Source organism: Orcinus orca, chromosome 15 (genome assembly GCF_937001465.1).
Source record: "Orcinus orca chromosome 15, mOrcOrc1.1, whole genome shotgun sequence".
In the NCBI taxonomy this organism is placed as follows: domain Eukaryota; kingdom Metazoa; phylum Chordata; class Mammalia; order Artiodactyla; family Delphinidae; genus Orcinus; species Orcinus orca.
Genome location: NC_064573.1, coordinates 10,881,441 through 10,892,340, shown reverse-complemented (window position 1 = coordinate 10,892,340; position 10,900 = coordinate 10,881,441).

Below are 10,900 nucleotides of genomic sequence, written 5' to 3'. Positions count from 1 at the left end.
TTCTGTTTCGCTCAAGTCGAGGTCAGACTTATTTGTGGCCTTTGTCCCCTATCTCAGTACCCTTGCCTGCTTAGCTTTGTCCAGTGCAATTTTTTGCCTTGAAAGAGATCATACTGTTTGGGGTGAAGGAATCAGGAAAATCTTTCCTGAGAAGGTGACGTATGATCAGAGACATGTATAATGTGAAGGACTGACCATTATAAAATATCAGGAAACATATTCTGGATGGAGGGGGAAGCAAATATTCTCTGGGGCAGAAATGGACTTGGTATGTTTTAGGAGCAGGATGAATTCAGTGTAGCTAAAACAGACAGAGAGAAGAATAGCAAGTGAGATGCAAAAGATTCATCTTGGTTGTAGAGGCACTCGTGGGCCGTTTAAAACATTTAACATCTTGCCTTTATGAGATGAGAAGTCATTTTCACTAAGGGAGTTGCATGCTCTGATCTGTTTGTAAAAGATTATTCTGGATTCTAAGTGGAGAACAGACTCAATGAAAGTCAAGAATGTAAGCATACAGACCATTTAGGAAGTGGTCCAGGCAAGTATCAGATAGTGGAGGCTCGTGCCAGAATATTAGCAGTGGATGTGGAGACGTGGAGTTAGATTCGGCTATAGTTTAAAGGTAAATTTAAGAAGACTTGATAAAAGGCAATGTTGGATGAGAAGATGAAAAAAGAACCTAAAATAATGCTTAGTCTTCTAACTCAGGAAGTGGATAAATCATGGGACCAGAGATTTGGGACACAAAGCAGCCTTTTCTGGAGGGAGTAGGGGATCAAGAGGATTGTTGTGAACATAATGGATCTGAGATGCCTGCTCGATATTCACATGGGATGTCTAGTAGAAAGTCTCATCTATGTATCTGTGATCAATTAGCACTCATGACTGGTACATGAACTTGGTGTTATTGACTCCATGGCTTCCCAACAGTCAGAGGAGGGGCAGGGAGAAAAAGGAGGAGCAGTGAGGTGTGGTTCAAAGAGTTATAGGTAACAAGGGAGACAAATCATGCAAAGAGATTATCTAGATAAAATTATAGGAGTATGTGGTTAATATAGTCACTTTTTTATACGAGTAAGAAGCAGTCAACTCTAACTTCTTTTCTAGAACTCAAATATTTTAAGAGAAAGAAGAAATGTAAAACGTGTTTTAAAAAAATTTTTTTTAACTGGAAAGAAAAATAAATGAACTACTATGAAAAGTCTAACAGTCTGTAGTATTATTTTCACAAAATTAGATGTTGGTGTATTAAATTATATAGTAAATAGGGCTTCCCTGGTGGCGCAGTGGTTGAGAGTCCGCCTGCGGATGCAAGGGACATGGGTTCGTGCCCCGGTCCGGGAATATCCCACATGCCGCGGAGCGGCTGGGCCCGTGAGCCATGGCCGCTGAGCCTGTGCGTCCGGAGCCTGTGCTCCGCAACAGGAGAGGCCACAACAGTGAGAGGCCCGCGTACCGCAAAAAAAAAAAAAAAAAAAAAAATATGTAGTAAATATTGTATGATAGAATTCACATCTCCTCTAAGCCAAATGTTTATTTTCTAATCAAGTTTGAGCTTTTATTCCTTAAATGTCCTCATAAACAGAATTGCAGATTTGGGCAATAATAGTTTCTTGAGTCAGTCCACTTAAATTATTTTTAGTATGTGAAGAAAAAGGCTAAATCTTTTCCAGTCAGTCAGAAACAGGGTATTTTCTTAATAGATGTCATGTCTCCAATTATTTAACCAGCTTGAAATCTGTACATTCACAATTACCTACTCCTATCAAACAAGACAGATAATTTTGGATTGATCATATTAAGATATATACCTGAGACAATAGTTTGTTCTCTCTTTAGCATGTTAATAAACACTACTAATATGTTTGAATATAATGATTTAAAATATTCATTCAAAAAATCTTTATTTTTGAAAACTATTCACCTAAAATCTAATCTCCAAGTATGGTGCATTTTGACTATCTTGATTAGCAGTCTTCCTAAGTGTATTATTCCCCACCAGATTCCATTAGGAGAAATAAAGTATGAGAAGTTAAAGATTTCTATGACATTTTAAACACTATTTATACTAATTAAACTGCTGCAGTAAATCTACTAGCAGAGTGGATCTTAAAAGTACTCATCACAAGAAAAGCATTTTGTAACCGGTGACAGGTGTTAATTAGACATTTCAGTGATCATTTTGCAATACATACAAATACTGAATCATCATTGTACACCTGAAACTAATATAATGTTCTATGTCAGTTAGACCTCTATAAAAAAATCCCTCAGAAACAATCGGTACTTGCTGCATAGTGTACAATGCACTCCCCCGCGTCAGCGTCCTGCCCTGGCACACTTACTTGACAGAAATCCCAAGCTTTACAGTGTCAGCGCACTGTCAATATCTTGTCAGGAAAGCCGTAAATACATGTGACAGTTGATAGTGATTATTAACCTGGCATGGAACCAGTAATTAAGCACTGCAGTCTGAGTGGAGGGCGTGCACTGCAAGCTTGCCTCCTCCTGCTTGGTGATCCTTCTGATTCTAGTTCCTTAATCTGGCATTATTTAAGCTCATTATTATTTCCTGTCAGAGCTTAAGATCGAAATCATCACATAGGACACCTCTTTTTATTCTATATACCTACTTTATTCCCAAGCAGATTTGTTGTATTCTTCAGCTCTAATAAAAAGTAAAACAAAACAAAAAGCACACTTATTCAAGTGTCAACTACCTTTATTACAGTGGTTTGACTAATTCCCTAAATGGATTGGAAACGTAAAGAAAATTTGTTCTTCGCTTTTGAGGTCTTCCATGAATTTTAGAGGCTTCCTTTTTTCACAGTCAGTGTATATATTTTCTCTTGGCTACTCTGAGATATGTGTACAAGGAGGAGGTCAGGAGGGACTGAAGGGAGATTCATTAAATGCCTTTTAAGTGCAATGTGTTCTCCCTACTGCTTTATTCTCATTGGCCCTTTTAATCCTCACAGCAGTCCTACTTTTACTGTCATTTTAATTTAAAAAACAAAAAACAAAAAAACCCTGAGGCTCAAAGCATTTATGTTGCTCTGTCAAAATTACAAAGTTTTCCATTTTACAATTCTGTCTCTCAAAGGACTTTCAAAAAAGTTTTCTTTCTCTAGTGGACAGTGAGTGATAAAGCCAGGATTTGCTGGATGAAGAGAAACTGGACACAAATTACTTCACTATGAAGAGTTGATATCAGCTCATCAAAAAGGAAAACTGTCTAAAAGTACAGTAAATGAGTCTTTCTAAATGATCATGATTTATTAACTAATAAATATTGTACTCCTGATTTGTATAACTTATCTATTCTGAAAAGCTATAAAAATTATCACTCATCGACCCAAAAAACATTGATGGAGTGTCTTCTACAGGCCCGACCTGACCTAGGCACTGGGGAAATTGTGAGGTCCCTCCCAGGTGGAGTTGCCACATTTAACACATAAATATACAGGATGCCCAGTTAAATCTGAATTCCAGATAAAGAACATATAATATTTTAGCATAAGTATGTTTCTTGAAATATTTGGAATATTCTTATACTAAAAAGAAATTATGCATTCTTTATCTGAAGCTCAGATTTAACTGGGCATCTTACATTTTATCTGGCAACCCCATCCAAGGATCTAAGGTGCAATTAGGAAAAATAGGAAATAATGGACTAAATGTAAAATCCAAAAGATGAGTAAGAGTTCAGTGTACAAAGGAGGAAGGGAGGGGCTTTCAGGAGGCGATAGGAACAGTGGTACTGCGGCAGGAGGCCCAGAGGCTAGAAGGCACTGCGAGAGTCAGGCGGGTGTGGAGAGAGTGAGAGGGCAGGTTTGAAGAAGGACCTGCTAAGCGGAGCTGGGCTCTGACTGTGAAGGTCAGTGGCAGGCCTGTGGTAGGCAGCCTCTAGAGGGAGCCCAGCGATTCTGGGGGCCTGGTGTTCAAGCCCTTGAGTTATTTCGATTGCTTATAAGGAATCGAATATGCAAAAGTGACAGCGCATCACTTCTGAGGTTAGGTTCAAAACACTGTGACTTCTCTCTCACTGGGTCTTTCTCCCACTCCTCTCCTCTTCCCTCTGTTCTCTCCTCTCTTCCCCTTTCTTCTTTGCCTAGGAGAGCCAGCCAGTCTGACACTTGAGTTCATTTAGCCCTTGTTACCTACATACCAGCTCTCTTCTCAGGGAGCTCTGCCCCTGGCTGCTGGGCCCACCACAGAGGTGAGGACATTCCCAGAGCACATCTAATTAGTTTGGAGACACATCACAGTCTTACAACTTACTTTCTATAGATTTGACCTCCCAGTTAGAGGACTGCTTGAACTAATAAAATTAGCTTGCATATACCACCTAAGAGTGTGAAGCAGGCTCTGAGAAGATGCAAACATAATCTATTAGAGAATTTGTATTTTACCATAAATAATCCATAGAAGTGTTTCTCAACCGTTTTTTTCTTACTACCACTCCTCTTCGTAGTCTTCTAAGATACACCTTTTTCTCTAATGGCCTTACCTCGTGAGATTTGGTACAATATACTGTACATCTGTTTAGGTAGTGTGCTTTGGGGTCCACACACTATTGTCATATCTAAGTTTTTCACTCCCACAAGAACTGATTTTTATCCCACTGGAAACATCACTACCACTGAGACTGTATAATATACAGAATGGTAACTCAATCAAAACAAACAGATGAAAAGCAGGAGTCTTTCAGTAAATTACACACTCCTTATGACAGAAAAGCTTCCATTGTATTATACATGTACTTTAAAAATCATTTTGGTGATGTCAAAAGTGAAGTTATAGTTCTGTCAATACTGCTTTAAACTTTCTGATTGTTTTTCCATGATGGGAACCCATGGCTGTGGCCAGGGGACTATCATGATGTGATCGGTGGCTTTGGTCTGCCCAGTAGAACCATTTGCTGGGTAAGAAGAGTGAGATTATATTATATGTTTTATGTCAGTTAGGCCCTTACTTGCAGTGAAGGGAAGGGTCAATCTCACCCAAACTATAAGATTGCTGTAAAGATAGAGGGATGAAATGGGCTTTAGAAGCCAAACAACAGTGCCTGATGCAGCAATGTATTCATTATTAATATTTAAGCACGGCAATGGTATATTTACTGTTTCTTTTCACCATTGCCCTGTAGATGCTGCTGAGAAATGAGTGTCTCCTTTGGGTCATACTCTCCTTCCAGAGTCTTTGAGTTTGTTGATCAATGGATTAACCAAGGACATTGATACCACAGACCTTCTGCCCTGGGTCATATCCTCACAAAGCCCTCTTGCTGCCTGAGGCCTGAGTCAGCCACCAGCTCAGCTGGTGTCATAGGCAAGCTCTATGGGGAGTAGAAAATCACAATCAGAAATTAACAATGAAAAATTAAAACCTTCTGCCTAGAAGGTGATTTCATACCAGAAAATTGAATCCTTAAATCTGCTAGAAAACTCAAGTTCAGAACAAGCTTATGTACATTTAAAGCAAACTGCCTATTTGGAGAAACTCTAGATTATTACCAGGTCACCTCCTTTAAGATAGACACTGCCTATTTTGTATACATTTATTCATTCAACAAATATTTATTGTGTGACTTCTGATTACTAAGAACGCTGTTGAGCACAAAGGATACAAAAAAGGGAATAAACATTGGTCTCTATCAGCTTGCTGAAGTACAGAGAAGCAAACGTCATTTGTGGAACTGTTACACAGAGGAGCAGCTCAGTATCAAGGAGTAGCATCTGTGCCCGGATATCAGGCAAGACGTAACATAGGACGTAACAGTAAAGCTAAGAAATGAAGCCTAACAAAAGTAAACAAGTGGGGCTACATCAAACTAAAAAGCTTCTGCGCAGTAAAAGAAACAGTCAACAAAATGTAAAGACAGGGGCTTCTCTGGTGGCGCAGTGGTTGAGTGTCCGCCTGCCGATGCAGGGGACCCGGGTTCGTGCCCCGGTCCAGGAAGATCCCACATGCCGCGGAACGGCTGGGCCCTTGAGCCATGGCAGCTGAGCCTGCGCGTCTGGAGCCTGTGCTCCGCAACGGGAGAGGCCACAACGGTAAGAGGCCCGTGTACCACACACACACAAAAAAATGTAAAGACAGCCTACAGAATGGAAAAAATATTTGAGAACCACATATCAGATAAAAGGTCAATATCCAAATATACGAGGAACTCACACAACTCAATAGCAAAATAACAAATAACCCAGTTTAAAAATGGGCAAAGGTCCTGAATAAACATTTTTTCAAAGAAGACATACAGATGGCCAACAGTTATATGAAAAGGTGCTCATCACTAATCATCAGGAAATGCAAATCAGGGAATTCCCTGGCGGTCCAGGGTTTAGGACTCACACTTTCACTGCCAAGGGCATGGGTTCAATCCCTGGTCCGAACTAAGATCCCGCAAGCTACACGGAGGGGTCAAAAAAAAAAAAAAAGGAAATGCAAATCAAAACCACAAAGGGATATCACTTCACACCTGCTAGGATGGCTATCAACAAAAAGACAAGCGATAAATGCTGGCAAAGATGTGGAGAAAGGGAACCCTGTGTACTATTGGTGAGAATGTAAACTGGTGCAGCCACTATGAAAAACAGCAGGGAGGCGCCTCAAAACAAACAAACAACAAACACTGCCATATGACCCAGCAATCCCAATTCTGGGTATGTATCCAAAAGGGACAAAATCAGGACTTCAAAGAGATACCTACTCCTATGTTCACTGCAGCGTTATTCTCAGTAACTGAGTATGGAAACAACTTAAGTGTCCATTCGTGGATGGACGGATAAAGAAAATGTGGGATTCATCCTTAAAAAAGAAGGAAATCCTTCAGTTTGCAACAACATGAATGAATTTGGTGAGCATTTTTAAAGTAAAATATGCCAGATAGAATACTGCAAGGTGTAACTTTATGTGGAATCTGTAAAAAACAAGAAATGTTGAACTCACAGGAACAGAGAGTAGAGCTTTGGTTGCAAGGGCCTGGGGGTAGTGGAAATGTGGAGAGGTTGGTAAAAGGGTACAAACTTTCAGTTGTAAGATGAATAAGGCCTGAGATCAAATGGTGACTTTAGTTGAAAATACTGTTTTGTATAACTGAAATTTGCTAAGAGAGTAGAACTTCACCTTTCTCAACAAAACAAAACAAAACACAAAAGTTAATATGTGAGGTAATGGATGTGTTAACTTGATCACGGGAATCTTTTCACAATGTGTGTGTGTGTGTGTGTGTGTGTGTGTGTGTGTGTGTGTATAATCATCATGTTGTACACTTTAAATATATCACAACTTTATATGTCCGTTATATATCAATAAAGTAAAAGAAAAAAAAAAAAGAAAGTCTGAGTCCACTGGAAAAAGTCATATATGTCCCAAAATATCTCCCATAGAGGTTAGAATCCTCAAATTATCCATTCCTTTAAAGATCTACTCATTTAAATATTGTATGGCATTGAAATACTATCTCAGAAATTAGAAATAAGTGGTTATTACCGTGATTTAAATGAATTGATCACATTAGTTATTCAATGACATTACAGAACCCAGGAAAAATAAGGAACAAAGTAACCTAGCAGAGATATCTGGAAAGCAACTGGTCTTGGAAGTTACCCAGAATAAGAGGCCAAGGTAGTCACCAAAATTGGCAACCCAGTGCATCACAGCTGTAGGGAGAACTTAAAGAGACTTTAGACTACTGTAGAAACACTGCTTCTTTCATTATTTTTCCTTTAACTTCTTCTGATTTTCTGTTCTGTTTAACAGGAAAAAAAGAACTCAGTACTTTATGTCTTCTTTGCTAAGAATGCCTTCTACTGCTTTGCTACACTTCTCTCAATTTCCTCTCCCACCAAGCCAGGCTGATGTATGCCTACTTATCTTTTAAGCTCTAAATTAATTTTCTCCCTGCTGTGTAGTCTTCCAACACTCCTAGATATAGGTGCACACAGTTCTTCATTCTCCCACTGTAACATATGAGGTCTTCTATGATAGCACTTTACTTTCATGTTCATTCGTTGAATTCACAAATACTTAGTGATGGTTACTTACTGCAGTAAACATTTTCATGCTGGGCCAGGAGACTAAGGGAGTGAATAAGACAAAAACTTGATTCCTGTTGTCATGGAACTTACATTTTTAAATGAAACATAGTTTTTCTCTGTTTTCCCTAAGAGCTTGTGAGTATATGAGAAAAAGCCATGAATTATTCAATTTAGTATCTCATAATTTTACTGTAGTTGCACTGGCCATAGAGAATAAATTTAAAATATTTTCAGTGATACACAATGAAAAATAGTTTTGTTTTTTGCATGTTTGCTTGTTTCTTTTAAAAGATAGGCACATTGTCGTCCACAACACAATGTACATTCTATTACTGAGGAAGGCAATTTATGTCTAAAAAGTATTATTATTTATTTTTTAATATTATTAAATTGAGTACTCAGGGGTGTTAAGTAATTTTTCCAAGGCCACAGAGACCAGAAATTGCACTGCCAGTATTCAAACCCAAACCTATCAGACTCTAAAGCCCAAGTGATTTGACTTCCACCGCCTACCTCACCCTTGATTATGGGTTCTAACATTTTTATTTATTAAACAAGTTTTTTTGAAATATATATACAGAAAAGTACACAAAACAATAAATTTTAAAAAAGAAAGCAAAAAATGTAATGAGCATTTACATCATGAAATAGAATATGATTTGTGCCTCAGAAACCCCAACTCATAACCTCTCCCAGTAAGTAAGCCACACGTGAAAATAACCATTATCTTGAATTCTAACATATAGAATTTTTGCTTGTCTTTGGGATTTTTTTTAATAAATTGAATAATTCAGTATATATGTGTCTTCATCCATTCAACATTGTGAGATTCAAATTTGATGTGTTCATTCATTCTTAGTGCTGTATGGTATTTTGTTGTAATGTAGTATATCCTTCTCTATTCTAATGGTGAACATTTGGTTGAAGTTTTTATTATTGTTGTTATGAATAGCAGTGTTTGATAAACTATGGAAACAATTCTGATGGGTATTTACCTAGTAAGGGAAATTGCTGCATCAGAGTACAGGACAAAGCATTTTTTAAAGTGATATGAGCGAGAGTAAAACACTGCTGTTTGAACTTTTCAATTGCTCTTCATTCACATTCCTTCGATCTTGATTGTCAGCCTTCTTCCTTTTGCTGCTGTAGTGGTTATCACATTAGTGGGATCATGTTGTGGTTTTGATTTGTATTTTTTAATGACTTAAAAGTCTGAACAGATCTTTATATATTTATTAACAATATGTATGTTCTATTTTGTAAAGTGGGTACTCAAGATTTTTGCCTATTTTTAAAACTTGGAATTTCTTTGCTGTTCTTATTCATTTGTAGAAGTTCTTTTTGTATTTCAGATACAGGTTCTTTGTCAGATATAAATATTGTAAATCTCCTCCTCCACTCTGTCGCTTCTTCTTCATAATTGTAATGGTATGTCTTTTAATGAACAGAAATTCTTAGTTTCAATATAACCCAATTGACCTATGTTTTCCTTTATTTTACATCAGTTTTTTTAAAAAAATCTTTGCCTGTTCCAAGGTTAAAAAATGTTTGCAATTTTATTTTCTTGAAAAAGTTAATATTTATTGGCCATAGTTGCTTATAATATCATCTTTTGAACTTCTTAAAATCCATAGAATCTTTGCTATTGTCTCTTTTTTATTCCTGCTACTTTTGTTTCTTTTTTCTTGATTAATCTTGCAATAATTTATAAATTTTAGTTCTTTCCCCAAAAAAGTATTTGGTTTGGCTGATTCTCTTCATTGTGTATTTATTATCTCTTTCATTGATTTCTGTTTTTATCATTATCTGGTTTTATCAGTATGCTTTTCTTTTACTTTCTCTGAGTTTGATGTTCTGTTCTTTTTCTAAGTTCTTGGGACAAATACATAAATCTTTGCTATTCAACTATTCCTTTTGTATGCATTGAACTCTGAATTTCAATACGTGTATTCCTCCATCGTTTTCATTAAAGAAATTTAGTCTTCTTTCTTACTGTTGCTCCTTTTAAGAATATACCCTTATTATCTGACTTCTTTTAAGATACTACTTTTGTTGTCAGATTTTGTTTCATTATGATATGAAAATCTAGGGTGGTTTCCTTTTTATGTACCCTATTGGTGTTCAAAGAGTTTCCTGAAGAAACAGAGAGATGTTTCTCATTGGTTTTAGAAAATTATTAACTGTTATCTTTTCAAATATTTATCTGCTTCATTTTTTCTCTCCTACTTTCCTGGGACTCCTGTTATACAACTGTTAGGCTTTTTCACCATTTCATATATTTTTCTGTACTTTCTATATTTTCATTCCTTTGACATTCCATTATTCAGACTGAATATTTTCTACCAGTCTTTCTAATGGTTTACTAATTTTCTCTTCAGTTGATTCCAATGTGCTGTTCAAATTATTTATCTGAATCATAATTTTTTCCATATATATATTTTTTAATTTCTAGACTTTCATCTTAACCTTTTCATAAATTTTAATTAGCTGAAAAAAGTTTCCAAAATCTTATATATTTTCTTGAAGATATGTTTCGTAGTTATTGTGGTAATTGTAATAACCGTCATTTGTTGCTCTGAATCCACTGTTGATTTTCTCTACGTCTGTCTCTTAAAATTCCTGGTAATGTATAATTGAATGCTGATGTATTTATTTCCTATGGCTACTATAAAAAAGTACCACAAAGCGGATGGCCAAAAATAATAAAAATTAATTTTCTCACAGTTCTGAGAGCCAGGAGTCTGAAATCAAGGTGTCTGCCGGGGTATGTCCTCTCTGAAGGCTCTAGGGAAGAATCATTCCTTGTGTCTTCCAGCTTCTGGTGGCTACTGGTGATCCTTGGCATTCCTTGGCTT